Consider the following 15,976-nt stretch of genomic DNA (forward strand, 5'->3'; position numbering starts at 1 on the left):
TGTACAGTTGAGTTGCAAATTTGCAGGGCCTTTTCAAAATGTAGTCCTAATATTTTGTCTCTTTCCTCCTTGGATCTGAATGTAATCAGGCAGTCTCTCGGAGTCTTTCTGTCCTGCTTTTTACCCAATCTGAAAGCTGTTGTAATTTTAAATTCGTCTTCCTCCAGATCCCAACAGTCCACAAACTCCCGTGTCAAGTATTCCGCAAGGTTGTCTCTCTCATTCTCCGGAATCGATCTTAATTTCAAATTCCTCTCTTTTCTCTGTAACTCCCACAAGGCCAAAGTTGCATCATGCTCATAAACCTTCTTAGCAATCGGCTCTAATTTCTCCTGCGTCTCTCCAGCAACAGCTTTAGCATCTTCGGCAATTTGACGTGTAGTAGCGTTTTCCTCCACCAGTTTATTGATAGATTCTGTGTTCTGGTTTAGTCTTACTGATATTTCTGTTAATTTTTGTGTATTTTCTGAAGTCTGTTTTGTCAAAGACTCCAGAGTTTGATTTATCTTGAGCAGAGCGTCTGTCACAGCTTCCATAGAGGCAGCTGCTCCTTTTTCTTGTTCTGTTGTTCCTGCTGGTCCTGGAGTTGCAGCTGAAATTGAGCCTCTTTTCTTTGTCTGTTGCTGTTGCAGCTGTTGTTGTTGTTGCCTAATTTTGGCTCTTGTGACAATCTCTTCTTGTGCGCCACTCATGTCAAGGTCACTTCCCACGGGAACTGTTTCCCGTTGGAAAATTCCACTGTCCTAGGCCGTGCCGAACTTTACTTTACCCTCTAGGGGGAGCAAATCAAAATGGCCACAGAATAAAGTATCCAAATACAAGAGCAAAGGAGGATGTCCAGAGATATAAAAAAGAGAGATTAACACAGTCAAAGTCAATGTTACTAAAGGCTTGTAGCTGCAAGCTGCCACAGTTTCCCAGTTTATGCTGTTTCTTCTTGTAATAAACTGTAGCCAGTCACTGTATAAACTTTGTGTCAAAGTATCACTTTGCAGGCAAAAGTCAGTTCAGTGACCTATTGTTCTAAAGAGGCAGACCGTTTCGTACTTTCAATAGATAAGACAGCGGAGGATTTTTACTTCAGGTAAATCATGCAGTTATTAAAGTCTCATTCACCTCCCCTCTGCCCTGCTAGCTGGAGGGGAGATCTAAGGTCTAAGTGCCCGGTTTAGTTAATTAAAAAGCAGGTTTCAGCGGATGCAAGTTTAAAGTCCCGTTGCTTTCACTTTCATGCAGTCGGGGGGAGGCAGACTTCCTTGATTTGATCTCCCCGCTTTTAGCTCAATTTTCAAAATTTAAAGGGTCCCGATTGTATTTCAGTTCCTACTCACGGGAATTCCGTCCAGATTTTCTTTTCAGGAAGAAATCGGCGCTCTCCGCTTATGGCGACGCGGCTTCACTTCGCAGGCTGGGTAACGACTCTCAGCACCGCGCTCACTCCCGATGCCGATCCGTAGCCTTTAAAAAGGCTCTTTCACGGTACCGGGGGGCGCAAAGGTGCCCACCGAGTCTCCTTGTTCTCAGGCTTCAGCGCCTGAGATTTTAGGGGTCCCCCGCTCGCCGTAGCGGGTAAGACCCGAACTTGCGAAGCAGTCCTTCTCCGGAGCTCGGAGGCAGGGCCGCCATTAAGCGCTGGCACGGACCGGAAGTCCCACAAGTTAGTTCTCTTGGCACCTGCTGGAGTGCTCCTGAAACTGTGAGTGTGCACACCTGTGAGTGTGCAGGTGATCTGACCTGAGGTTGCCTGACTCATCCTGGAAGTGCCATTATTCTGTCTAGTTTGTATTTTCAGTTCTATGGCATTCCCAGTTGGTTGAAGGAACGTGGCACCAGAATCTTAAAGCGGAGGCGTCAGGACCTTTTGCTTACTAATTATCCCATAGCCATTGTTGCAACCTAGCTTACTGAGGAGGAGTGAATTGTTATGTATCTTCCTGACCTAGCTGGCAAGAAGGTCAGGGGTAGCCTGAGGAACGGTGTCTTTCCCCATTTAAACTGTCCCAGACTCTCCCGAAGGGAGAATTGCCCTGTGCATGGATCCTGCTTGCGAGTTTCCCACAGGCATCAGGCCAGCCCCTGGGAGAGCAGGATAAAGCACTAGATGGGCTGTTGGCTGGATCCGGCAGAACTCTTCTGGGTTTTTTTTTTAAAAAAAATTTATTAAGTTTTAACAATACACAGTATAAAAGAAAAAATACAGAGACAAGAACAAAAGAGATATAAAAATACAAAATACATACTACAAAATACAACAATACAAACATTAAACACAAAAATACAAAAATGCATACATTAAAAAACTAATAGTAAAAAAGAAAAAACACATATAGGAAAAACACAAAAATTCCCTCTTCCTTAGTTTTATATCTTAAATTCACATATTTTCCTGACTTCCTCACATCCCCCGTTCTTGTATCCCTTTTAAAATTTGGTTCAGCAAATTCATAGCCCTTAATTTATCTGTTGTTGGTTTAATCTTAATTGTTATCTTGTTGCTAGAACCCCCACAGTTCATTTCAATGTCATCAACATTCAGAAATTTTACAATATTTCTGCAAATAGATTTTAAATTTTCCCCAATCTTCTTCCACTTGCTCTTCTCCCTGGTCTCGGATTCTGCCAGTCATCTCCGCCATCTCCATGTAGTCAATTAGTTGCATCTGCCAGTCTTCCACGGTGGGTAGATCTTCTGTCTTCCAATGTTTTGCTATAAGAACTCTTGCTGCTGCTGTAGCGTACATAAAAAAAGTTCTATCCTTCTTTAACACCGATTGGTCAACTATGCCCAGGAGGAAGGCCTCTGGTTTCTTCAGGAAGGTATATTTAAATACCCTTTTCAGTTCATTATATATCATTTCCTAGAAAGCCTTAATCCTTGGGCACGTCCACCAAAGGTGAAAGAAAGTACCTTCAATTTCTTTACACTTCCAACATTTATTATCGGGCAAATGATATATCTTTGCAAGCTTGACTGGGGTCATGTACCACCTATACATCATTTTCATAATATTCTCTCTTAAGGCATTACATGCCGTGAATTTAATCCCGGTGGTCCACAACTTGTCCCAGTCAGCGAACATAATGTTATGGCCTATGTCTTGTGCCCATTTTATCATTGCCGATTTTACTGTTTCTTCCTCAGTATTCCATTTCAACAGCAGATTATACATTCTCGAAAGTGTCTTTACATTGGGTTCTAACAATTCTGTTTCTAACTTTGATTTTTCCACCTGGAAACCATTTTTTTTGTCCAAGTTATAAACCTCTCTTATTTGAAAATAATGTAACCAGTCTCACACCTTCTCCTTAAGCTTGTCATAACTCTGCAATTTCAGTTTGTCACCTTCCTGTTCTAGAATTTCCCAGTATTTTGGCCATTTAGCCTCCATGTTCAGTTTTTTCAAAGCTTTCGCTTCCATAGGTGATAGCCACCTTGGTGTTTTACTCTCTAAAAAATCTTTATACCTTATCCAGACATTGAACAATGCTTTTCTGACAATATGGTTTCTAAATGCCTTATGTGCTTTAACCTTGCCATACCAAAGATATGCATGCCACCCAAATATATTGTCATACCCTTCAAGGTCCAACACATCCGTGTTCTCAAGAAGCAGCCATTCCTTCAGCCAGCAAAAAGCTGCTGACTCATAGTAAAGTTTTAAGTCTGGCAGGGCAAACCCCTCTCTGTCCCGGCAGAACTCTTCTGATGTCCTTATGTCCAGAGGGATTCCAAATGAGCAAACCAATCAGTGGGCCATTTCCTCTCTTGCACGGTGACCTCCTTCCTCAAGAAGTTCCAGAGCCTGAAGAAGGGCAGAGGCCAGGTGAGGGAGACCAGAAGCAGAGTCTGAAAGGGCCTCAGTGCGTCCTTGGAGCAATCTGTGGCGCTGCAGTCTCTGGCCAGCTGTTTCCTGGGGGCTCCTCCTCTGGAACAGGCCAGGACACCTGTCAAGGAGCTGTAGGGGGCGAGCACAGGCCATTCATGGGGCAGGAAAGAACAAGAGGCATAAAATGGAATTAGCTTTTATGCGCAGCAAGCAACAACACAGCCCAGTCTCCCACAGCAGACGGAGACTGAGGCGAGGGGGTGGGCTCGTCCTCTGAGCCTGCCTGGCCTGTCGCTCAGCAACTGCAGGTCTGTCCTCAAAAGGGATGTCAGAGCCAGCAGGACTGGGACTGCCCAGCCGCTGAGCAGCAGATGCAGTCTCCAGTACATAAAATTCCAATAGGTAATAAATTTTCCTTTCTTTTTCCTACTTTCCACCCCATTTTCCATGGTGTTTCTTTATTCTATCATATTGCTGCACCCCAACTTCACTCTTTTGTATCATAGCAAAAATACAATCATCTCCAATTATTTCCATTGCTCATAGTTCAAATCCTGCTCGCGAATTTGTGATATTATAATATTTCTTCAAATAGTCCTAAAAAGACTTCCATTAAACATAAATCAGTCATGGTTAAGTTCTCTTATTTTAGCTGCCAGCTTTGTTGATCTATTCTTTGCTTATCCATTCTTTTCTGCTGGGAACTTCTTCATTGTTCCATTTCTGTGCATAGAGAATCCTAGCTGCTGTAGTTACATACACAAATAACCATCTTTTTTTGAACTTCTAGCCCTATAACCCCAAAAGCTTCAGTTTTGTTTTGTTTTTTTCATTTGAGGGGTATAATCACTCTGAACAGAAAAAAGTCATATATCGTTCCCCAAAATTCCTCGTTTTCATTCAGGTCCACCACACTTTCTCATCCTGGTCTTCTTTTATCTTCTTCCAGCTGCCCATGATTGTCAAGGAGATTTACAGACATCTCCACAGGATCACAGACAAAAAAAGACACTTATGGCAGTGGCCACCTCACATCAAGACTGCAGTGTGCAACCTCGTCTCAAAACGGAAGAACTCAGTGGTAGACATCCTTCTGGAATGCTCTCTGGAATGTGAAGAGTAAGAGATGAGTCATTAATCCCGCTAATATTATTTTTATTTTATTTTTAAAATTACTCTAATCCTAATGTACACCAAGCCCACCTGGTGACATGCCAACCAGGTGAGTTACTGATGGATATATCCATCTTGCTTGCAAATCTCAGGGCATCTCAGATGCCCTGCATAACCTGCGATCCACCAAGCCAGGCCACAGCCCATCAGCCACGGATGGAGATTTCCCAACTCTGGGGCATCTCCCAGGTTTTTCAAGTAGAGCTGCCAACTTTTTGTCTCCTGGAAACTGCTTGATCTGCAGGAGTGAGGCTTTCTTCCACGCTGTGAAAAGCAGTACACAGTGTGGATCAAATTTCTGTTCAAGATTCAGGTGGAAGCCATGCCAGGTTTCCCACACACACACCTGGACAGTTGGCAGGGATGGGAAACAAATTCTGTTCCAAAACAAAAACAGCAGATGTAGACTGAGGCAAGGGGTGGGCTCCTCTGAGCCTGCCTGGCCTGTCACTCAGCAACGTGCAGGTCTCTCCTCAAGAGGGATGTCAGCGGGGAGGAGAGCCAGCATGACTGGGACTGCCCAGCCACTGAGTAGCAGATGCAATCTCTGTCCATGTCTGCGCTCACACTGAGACTCTCAACCTCAGGCCTTGTCCTGGAAGAGCCTCCTTCTTCTGAACCCTCCTTGATGGCTCAAACCTCCTGCTTCAAGCGCCTCCCAGCTCCTCCCTTCCCCAGGCTGCTCCCCACCATGATCCAGGGTTTAGGGGTCGTCGTCTGAGGTCCTCCTGGCTAGGCGGTGCCCACCACTCTTACTCATCCAGCCAGTCCTTGACATTACCATACAAACCCCACTAGCCCTCTGTCCTGATTTCCCAATTGGTCTCTGCTCGTGACCTTCGTTCCTCCAACTACATCACCCTCCAAGGATTTCGTACCCACACAGTCACACCCTCAGTGCCCCTTGTAGTAGGAACCACTTTTCAGCATTCCCTGTATCTGGGGCAGATTTTCATAATTTTGGGTTAGATCAGAGCAGCCAACATGTGGCCCTCAATGCGTTTCTTGGCAGCCCTCAGCAACCTTTGAGGCGCCCATACACACCTGTAGCCCTTGCACTGCCTTCCCAAAGCTGGGTAAGCAAGGTGCTGGGCATGGGAAGGAGGCATGAGGGATCTGTCAGGGTTCTAGAGTCCTCCAGCTTCCTTCCCAAAGCTTAGTTAGCTCTTCCCAGCTTTGGGAAGAGGGTGGGAAGGCTCTAGGTCCTGCCAGGGCCTTGTGCCTCCTTCCCAAATCCCAGTGCCTCACTTGTCTACCTTTGGGAAGGCAGCATGAGGGCCGGGGTGTGTGTGTCAAATTTTGGCCTCGCTCCCCACTCCCACAGTGTGCAGCAGGTTCCGTGATGAACTACTCGTGTGGCCCACTTGATATGAAAAATTGGAGCACCCTGATTTAGATGTTGTATATTTCTGCTCTGGTGCCTCTGCGTGAGGGGTGGATTACAAATACTTCCAGTGAATAAATGATGCATGTTAATGTATTTTGGTGTTTAATGAAGCCAAGAACTGTATCACAAGATTCAAAGGAGTCAAAATGCAAGGCATCTTTGCATTGTGAGCTGCACATGAGTCTGGGAGGTGTGGTCTGGTCAGAATCCACAAATACTGATATTTAAACCACCCCTATTATTATCTGGGATGGAAGGATCTGTCCAAATTGGTTCTCTCAGTGTCTCATTTCTCCACTCTTCGATTCAGTTCCACACATTTTGCAGCAATCATCAAATCTTTTTTTTTAAAAAAAAATGCTCATGAAAATTTATCATAATTTTAGTGCAAATTTCTCCTGATAAACATGTTTTTGCGAGCAAATCCCACTAATGTAGCACATTTATGCATTTTTAAAAATGCACACTTCCCCCAATATGTGCATTTATGCAAACACAGGTTGTATGAGTACATTGCAAAAATCATAGCTGTGCGAATTTTAAAAGACAGCAGTATTTTGTTTCAAATATTCTTTCTGAAAGTGTAGATTTGATAGGTTTGTCTTTCTTTCCTTTTTTAAAATGATTTTTATTAAGTTTCCATTTACCAAATTACACATATCATACCAATTAGTCCAAATTATATCAGTCCACATCATAAAGTCCAAATATTTTCCGGATTATAAATTTTTGTGGGGGATACCCATGCTTCTCGATTGGCCGGAGTCCATACATCTATATTTCTGCTGCTTTTCTGATGTTTTCCAGTCCCATCTTCTCAACTCTTTGTTGTTACTCATATTCCTTTTCTGTCACCTCCGAGTTCTCTCCACAAGTGGGTTGAAAGAAAGTTTATATCTCTGTGTGGGCTTTTGTAATGGTCTCTCGTAAATCTCTCGCAGAAATCCAATAATCAGGACATTCGTTCAAGCAGACACTCGATCTTGTCACTCCGATGAAATACAGTCTAAATGTCCGCTCATTAACTTTCCAGACCCGCTGCATCATAAATTAGTCCTCCAGGAGGGTAGCCTTTTAAGTTTTACGATCCCAAGCTGATAACCGGTCCACGGCTTTTCCTCCCTAGACCCTATATCCTGCAGCGAAGGTCTGCCTGTCCATATCGAGTCCAATTTCTTACTGCGTCACAGAGAGAGACTCTTTTCTTTTCCAAATCTTTCACAGAATAAAACCTTCAATTCATATTTTTTCCCTACACAGTTCATTTTTAAACCCTCTTGCAAATTAGTCGTTGAGACGGTTCTTTAAGGGGGAGGGTTGTTAAATTAATCACATGAAAAAGTAGAAAGTCTTCCCCCCCTTTCCGTTCCGTGTACCAAAATGTCTACCATTCTCTGATGTTATCTCTGTTCCTTCCGTCCCGTTCTCAGTGGTAAAATTATTAGCAGGTCAAAACAGACAGTTCTTTAAGGGGGAGGGTTGTTAAATTAATCACATAAGAAAGTAAAAAGTCTCCCCCCCCTTTCCATTCCTCCTACCAACATGTCTGCAATTCTCTGATGTTATCTCTATTCCTTCCGTCCCAATCTTCTTCATCTCAGTGGTAAAATAATTAGCAGATAAAAACACTCCTGACCTCTCTTGAAGCATGTGCATTTACTTTCTCCAATTGTTTCTTCTTTTTAAGCAACGCAACCAGATTCGCTCCTGAAAGTAGCTTCCAGGAGTTCCAAGCCTGTTTGAGGGCTTTCCATCCTGTGCCTCACCCCCTCCTTCAATCGAACTCGGGGGTGATTTATGGCATCCACGGGTGAGTACAGCGTCTTCCCCTTCCCAGGGAGACGAGGGAGACTGATTTTACTTCCCATAATCAGCCTCTAATTACCGTATTTTTCGCTCTATAAGACGCACCAGACCACAAGGCGCACCTAGTTTTTGGAGGAGGAAAACAAGAAAAAAAATATTCTGAATCTCAGAAGCCAGAGCAGCAAGAGGGATTGCTGCGCAGTGAAAGCAGCAAGCCCTCTTGCTGTTCTGGCTTCTGGGATAGTTGCGCAGCCTGCATTCGCTCCATAAGACGCACACACATTTCCCCTTACTTTTTAGGAGGGAAAAAGTGAGTCTTATAGAGCAAAAAATACGGTACCTCGTTCAAGCTGGATAGATGGTATTGTCGGCCATCTTCCAAGGCGCCCCTAGCGGGCCCCCTTGATAGGTTTGTCTTTCAGTGCTTACGCAATCAGATTTATCGTCCGTCCCTCATGATCACTGATTGCAATAAAGAAAATGACATGATTGACACACATCATTTTCCTTAGGCTTCATATCGCCACATATCTCAAATATTGATGGCACTGAAGGAATTCGGCCACACAGTCATAGCTAGGAAGAATGAGATGCTTGAGGTAAGGGTGCCAAATGAAAAAGGAGCATTGCAAGAGTGTAGGTCAGCCATCCCCAACCTGGTGCCCCTTCCCCATCCATGTTTTGAACTGGAACTCCCATCAGCCCCAGACAGCATGGCCAATGGTTAGACACGATGGGAGCTGTAGCACAACAATATCTGAAGGGCACCAGGTTGAGACGATCCTCAATTGGGTCCTTAGCTGCTGTTTACATTCACACCAAAGCATATGAAACAGCCTCTGGGTTCCTATTATCTACAAAAACAGAGCTGAATTGGAAGAGAATGAATCCTGCCCCAGGGTTCTGTCTTGGGCCTGTTGTTGATCACCTATTTTTAAATAAATGCCTTGGACGAAGGAAATTGAGGGGATGCTCAACAAATTTGCAGATGACAATGCCGCAAAAGACAGAATCGGGATTCAAGATGACCTCAACAGATTGGAGAACAAGGCCCAAACTTACAAAACGAAATACAGTAGGGACAAATGCCAGGTTCTACATTTAGGCAGGAAGAACCAGATGCACAAATATAGGATGGGAGACACGTGACTTGCCAGTAGTATGAGTTTCCTGGAGGGAAAAAATGAATCTTGTAAGTCTGCACAACAACTCCATGACTTCATAGAATCATAGAATCATAGAGTTGGAAGAGACCACAAGGGCCATCGAGTCCAACCCCCTGCCAAGCAGGAAACACCATCAGAGCACTCCTGACATATGGTTGTCAAGCCTCTGCTTAAAGACCTCCAAAGTAGGAGACTCCACCACACTCCTTGGCAGCAAATTCCACTGGCAAACAGCTCTTACTGTCAGGAAGTTCTTCCTAATGTTTAGGTGGAATCTTCTTTCTTGTAGTTTGGATCCATTGCTCCGTGTCCGCTTCTCTGGAGCAGCAGAAAACAACCTTTCTCCCTCCTCTATGTGACATCCTTTTATATATTTGAACATGGCTATCATATCACCCCTTAACCTCCTCTTCTCCAGGCTAAACATGCCCAGCTCCCTTAGCCGTTCCTCATAAGGCATCGTTTCCAGGCCTTTGACCATTTTGGTTGCCCTCCTCTGGACACGTTCCAGTTTGTCAGTGTCCTTCTTGAATTGTGGTGCCCAGAACTGGACACAGTACTCCAGGTGAGGTCTGACCAGAGCAGAATACAGTGGCACTATTACTTCCCTTGATCTAGATGCTATACTCCTATTGATGAGGCCCAGAATTGCATTGGCTTTTTTAGCTGCCGCGTCACACTGTTGGCTCATGTCAAGTTTGTGGTCAACCAAGACTCCTAGATCCTTTTCACATGTACTGCTCTCAATCCAGGTGTCACCCATCTTGTATTTGTGCCTCTCATTTTTTTTGCCCACTAATATTTTCCCAACTGCTAAAAGGTCCCAACTGAATGGTGACTTCTTCCTACTGCACTTAAGGTTTCCAAACACACTTTTCTCAATCTTTCTGTCCAGAATATGGTCGAGAGGAATGCCTGTATCATCCTTGCCTATGGGAAAATGGCATTTGGGGCGCAGCCAGAAGACCTGTGGTCATTGTGACAGAAGTCCTCTTCCAGTTCCATAGCGTCAGGAAGGTATGGCTCTCATTTCCCCATGGACTCCTGTTGTTTGTTCTCTCGATTATACCATATTGGCCCAGATGTATGCCACATCCGCAGATAAGCCGCACCTTTAAAATTCATGGGGGGGGGGGAGAGACATATATAAGCCGCTCCCTTAAAATTGGAGAGAAAAAGAAAAAAGTCAATTAGATTCAGGGAATTAAATACCGGTAGTATTTTTCTTTTTTATCATATACCAAGCAACCGCTGGTACTGGACCCCCGAGCGCGCTTGGTGTGGTGGTGGCAGAGATGGTGTCTCCAGTTCTCTGACATGCTGTGTGCTTCCCCCACAACAGGAAGTTATAAAAGAGAAGCCACTGGGGTCTTTCTCTGTTTCCGTCCTCCGCCAAGCCATGGACACAATCACCCACAAGACGTAAGTACGGGGAGGTACTTATAGTCTCCCTACAGCATGTCATTGCCCCACCTATTTCTGGCACCTCCCTTGCTGCTGGGTGCATGTTGTACCAGGACTTACCCATAATTATGCTCCACAGCTGCTGAATTAGCACTTTTCCTGTGAGTTTTGGATCATTTCCTCTCCCCTTCTTTCTCTTTCCTCTTCAATGCTTTGCGACCACCCATAGACTTACAGCTCAGGTCAGAGCTGGTGAGGAAAAGCATAAAGACGATCTTCTCACTGCCATCCCTGAAGCTGACGCTCAAAGCTGGGACCACCATGCGAGCACCAGAGAGCCAGGTGACTGGACCTGAATGGAGGAAAATGGGACTGCCAGATTAAAGGATTTGAGGGCAAAGAGTCTGAGCCATGAAATAATGCTTCCAGAGACACTTGACCAGGCTTCCTCAACCTCGGCCCTCCAGATGTTTTTGGCCTACAACTCCCATGATCCCTAGCTAGCAGGACCAGTGGTCAGGGATGAGGGGAATTGTAGTCTCAAAACATCTGGAGGGCCAAGTCTGAGGAATCCTGCAACTTGATCCATCACAACAGGAAGTTATGGAAGAGGAGCCACTGGGGTCTTTCTCCAGCGAAATCCTTTGCCAAGCCTTGGAGACCATCACATGCATGACCTAAGTACAGGGAGGTACATCTCAGTCCCCCTACAGCTTGTCACTGCCCCACCTATTCCTGGCAGGGTGCTGCTTCCCTTGCTCGTTCCTCAAACAGAAGCTGGCTGCTATGAATGCACAACCTCACTCTCTATCTCCACACACGGCAGTTGACTGCAAGGGATTCCTGCAAGGAAGCATAGATTGGATGCTGCTTGTGTGTGTGTGTATTTGTTTGTGGTTGTTGTTGTTTTTTATTTTTGTTACTTTTGTTGAAAATTTAATAAAAATTTAATACAAATATATTTAAATTTAGAACCTTTTTCAATGGAGCTTAAATTTTAGAACCTTTTTTTGACACAAACACATATATACACAATACAGACATGCATATAAACATGTATTCCTTAGATCCCAGCCCCTGTCTAGGTATTTGTGTCTCTGCTTTGTGCAAGAGTTGAAAACAACCATCCATTTTTCTGGTGACGTGACAACATCTCAACCCTCTAATAACTAGTATAGGGTGATCCTACAGCACAGGGCCCCAGCCCCATAGCTGTACTCTTGCCAGGACAAGAAGAGCTCAACAAGGATGCAGCAGCAGTTCTCCTTCATCCTGCTGCTTCCATTTTGTACACAAAGGGGAGAAGGGTACTTCTTCAGCTAGCCTTACAAATACTGTGGTACCTTGGGTTAAGAACTTAATTCAATTTGGAAGTCCATTCTTAATGTGAAACTGTTCTTAACCTGAGGTACCACTTTAGCTAATGGGGCCTCCCACTGCCGCCGCACAATTTCTGTTCTCATCCTGAAGCCAAGTTCTTAACCTGAGGTACCATTTCTGGATTAGCAGAGTCTGTAACCTGAAGCATCTGTAACCCGGGGTACCACTGTAAGTCAAAAAGTTACTAGCCTGCAATATTTGTTTTGCCCCCTTCTCCAAAGTCAGCATGGAAACACAATAAAAAGTGCCTTCTTCCATGATGGATGGTGGAGGAGAGACACTCTGATAGTCCACTGTGTTTTTGTGCTGACTCTGGATGAGATAAGGTTACTCTTCCTTTATAGCTAGCCAAGAAATCAAGTGAGCTGGCTGCTCAGTCACCTGCATGAAAATCCTGGTTGCCTGTGGCTACTAGGCAAGTCATCAAATACAAGGCAGTCTTCAGTGATTTTAGAACCCATCCCTTTCATCTTTTGAGTCTTCAAACACATGGATGTCTTCATCCCCTTAGGTGCCACTTTCAATTGGCCAAAGGCTAACAACACAATGCTTTTTTCCCCTCTGAAGAGCTTGCCATTTCTTGCCAACAGAGGCCTGTGGCACAGATGACAAAGAATGAACAAAGGGTATGTATCTCTTCTATGTGATGCCTCTTCAAGAGCATGACTGGGAGTTGTGGCTAGACATTACCAAGAAACCACGCTCTTCTGGGTTCAGCTACTCCTTTCAAAGAAGTCTTCAAATCTAATAAAATTATTAGCTCTGCACTGTATGTTGTTGTGTAAATGATGTAAGTGTAAGTGATGCATTACTCCAATATAGGAGAAGCACACAGACCAGAAGGGTGGCTAAGCCAAGCCAGAAATGGCTGACAGATCTTTAAGCCATGGAGAGAACTTTGCTAAAGGACGTACAGAGCAGAATGAGAGGCATGGCATTGCCATGAGTGAGAGGAGGAGAGGAGGGCGGAAGGCTGAGGCTACCAACTGCTTGTTTATGCAATCTCAACCATGCCAGGAGGTCATTCTGCTTTGGCCAAAGCTAGGTTAGCACAGTCTTCTTCTCTACTTTCTGGTGTTTGCTGGTACTTTGTGCAGAGAACAGCACAGAAAACAGCATGGCTTCCTCTTCACCTTGACATTTGAGTTGGAATGCGCAAAACTTTGCTTGATGGTTGCCATTAATTTGATTTTAATTTGATTTAATTAATTTTATAATGAATGTTTTAGAATGTTGAACTATTCGATTGTTGTTAGCCGCTCTGAGCCCAGCTTCGGCTGGGGAGGGCGGGATATAAATAAAATTTATTATTATTATTATTATTATTATTATTATTATTATTATTATTATTGCTGTTACAGCCAATCTGCCCCCTCCCACTCCCTTCCAGCACCAAATAGGGGGAGCAGAAGGACATGCCTCTTTGTGACAAATCTCTCAAGAGTTCTGGTTTCATTTGCCCTTCTCCGTACTGACCTGCTGCCCAGGTGCTTGGCCTGCACTTTTCCAGGCATCCATTGGAGCTGGAGCAGCAGCTGCAGACACCTTTGCCTTCACTTCCGCTTTCTGACCTTTCAGCAGGAGTCTTGCTCTAAAACTAGAGCCAGGGCTTTTTCGGCTGTGGCTCCGATCTGGTGGAACGCTCTGTCACAAGAGACCAGGGCCTTGCGGGACTTGACATCTTTCCGCAGGGCCTGCAAGACAGAGCTGTTCCACCAGGCCTTTGGCTAGGGCACAGCCTGACTCCCTCCCTCGGCAATCTTCGCAGAGCTCTGGCCCAATGGTTGCCAGTGGCTTGAATTAATTAATTTTTATAATGAATGATTTTAGAATGTTGTTTATGTTGTACTTTTGTACTGTTTTATTGTTGTTAGCCGCCCTGAGCCCGGCTTCGGCTGGGGAGGGCGGGATATAAATAAAATTTATTATTATTATTATTATTAAATTCCTCTCTGTGGAAATACCTAGAGATTGAACAGACAAGATCAGGAAAACTTTGAGTTGTTCTTACAAAGCATCTCCCACACTGAAGCTTCCCACAAAAAGAGGATATGAAAACAGCACCCCCCCCCCAAAAAAAAAGCTTAGGCAGCTGCCCAGCCCAAGAAAAACTCTTCATGAACAAAAACAAACCAGCCCACACTTGAAAAGGCCCAATTATAACCCTGCCCAACACCAAGCACCTTGCACCTTGGACTTCTTTCTGGCTTTGAAGGGCCCATCCAGCACCCAAGAAGTGGGTGGGTAGCAGCAATTAGCACAATTAGTCTCTGGTGCCGACAAAAAATATTTATCATGGGAGCAGAGAACACATTGGACTTGCTGTCAGCTGTGTTATCTTGTTAAAATTCTCCATGAAAGTATTTCTTTATCAGCAAAAACAGTCAGAATACAAAAGCAAGTCAAAGCAGGCCAACAAAACTCTGTCTTATCTTCTCTGATACCTCTGAGTAAGGAAGGACCAACTGGGAGTTGGCTAGGCAGGCAAATGAAACTCAAAAGCCCGGATCTAATTTGTCAGGAAGTCAGGGCATACAATGAAATTATTCACTGTTTGATCTACTCCCAGGGTAGGGCCAGAAGGAACATGATGCCACGACCTATGGGAAGCTGAGCAGGTCTAGGTCTGGCTAGTGCTGGGTGGGAGACTGCCTGAGAACCACAGATGCATGCACGCTACTTTGGGCTCCATGATGGAAGAGAAGGCTAAATTTAAGCAAATAAACATGTAAATATGAGCAGCTAGAGATCAAATGTCGCTAAATGACAGCTTTAAACCATTTCTCTAGCTCTAGGAGGAGCACCTAAAGGCTGGCTGCGAACCTGTGAAAATGAGATGGTAGTGCCTAAAAGCATGCCATGATTTTTCCAGCCCCCCTAAAGGACCTGAAACAGTTGTATCCCTAAGTTATCATTTGAACTCTTTTACTTCTAGCCCTCTTCCCAAAGTTACAAACACACTCAATCTCATTTTAACACGTTGCTCCAAAGTCGTTCCAAGAAGTTGTTCTCTGCACCCCATCTCTTCTAGATGCTGAAAGGAAGGCTCTTGCTCTGCTCCCATGGCCAGAGGGGGCCAACCAAACAGAGACTAAAATCTAGTTGGAAAGATTTAGTTTAAATACATCAGCCGAAGACCTATGTATGCAAATTAGTTCAAAAAAGATGTGAGCATATTAGTACCAAACAGAAATCAACAGCAGATTATATATACATGAATCTTGGGAAAGAAGAAAGTACATGAGGATGACAGTAAGGAACAGCATATGCAGATAATGATTACATGGAAAACAAAACAGCACATGTTTATGCAATTACTTTCATATACTGTTCCTTATACAGTACACTACTCCCTTCCTCGTGATTCATGTATACGTTTACGATCCATCGACCTCCGTCTGCTACCATATGTTTTCAAGCCTGTGAACTTCCGGGAAAATTCTTTCCCACAGCTAGTCACATCATGTGATGTAAACAAGCTACCAGTTTGCAGTTTGCAGCTGCGCTGCTCTCATATCGTAACAGTATATACAATATGCTGTTGTTCTCCCTTTGATATCTTCACGCTCACATCGTTCATGAACTAAAATCCATTCACTCATCTCAAGCGACTTTCCCCGGCCCCTCACAACAGCCCTGCAGAGTAGGGCGAGGGGCGAGAGAGAGAGCGAGGCTGGCAGGCCAAGGTCCCCCCCCCCCGGGAATGGGGGCTTCCCCCGTAACCCCCGGGCCTGGCTCTGCACTCGGCGGGGCATCTTTCCTGAGGCAATGGAGGCGGCTCTCTGCACATGCTCAGGAAACACGGCAGCCTTTGCCATTGTTTTATCACCGGC

At 44.7% G+C, this 15,976-nt stretch overlaps 1 long non-coding RNA gene across 1 annotated transcript; it reads left to right on the top strand.

Moving 5' to 3' along the window:
• Positions 1 to 8,536: 8,536 nt before the first annotated feature.
• On the top strand, positions 8,537 to 11,730 carry LOC308579599. Its single transcript, XR_014004552.1, has 3 exons — positions 8,537 to 8,792; positions 10,702 to 10,781; positions 11,061 to 11,730. It is a non-coding gene; the product is annotated as an uncharacterized lncRNA (long non-coding RNA).
• Positions 11,731 to 15,976: the final 4,246 nt, after the last annotated feature.

This window comes from Podarcis bocagei, assembly GCF_964188305.1.
Source record: "Podarcis bocagei genome assembly, contig: HAP1_SCAFFOLD_243, whole genome shotgun sequence".
Lineage (NCBI taxonomy): Eukaryota > Metazoa > Chordata > Lepidosauria > Squamata > Lacertidae > Podarcis > Podarcis bocagei.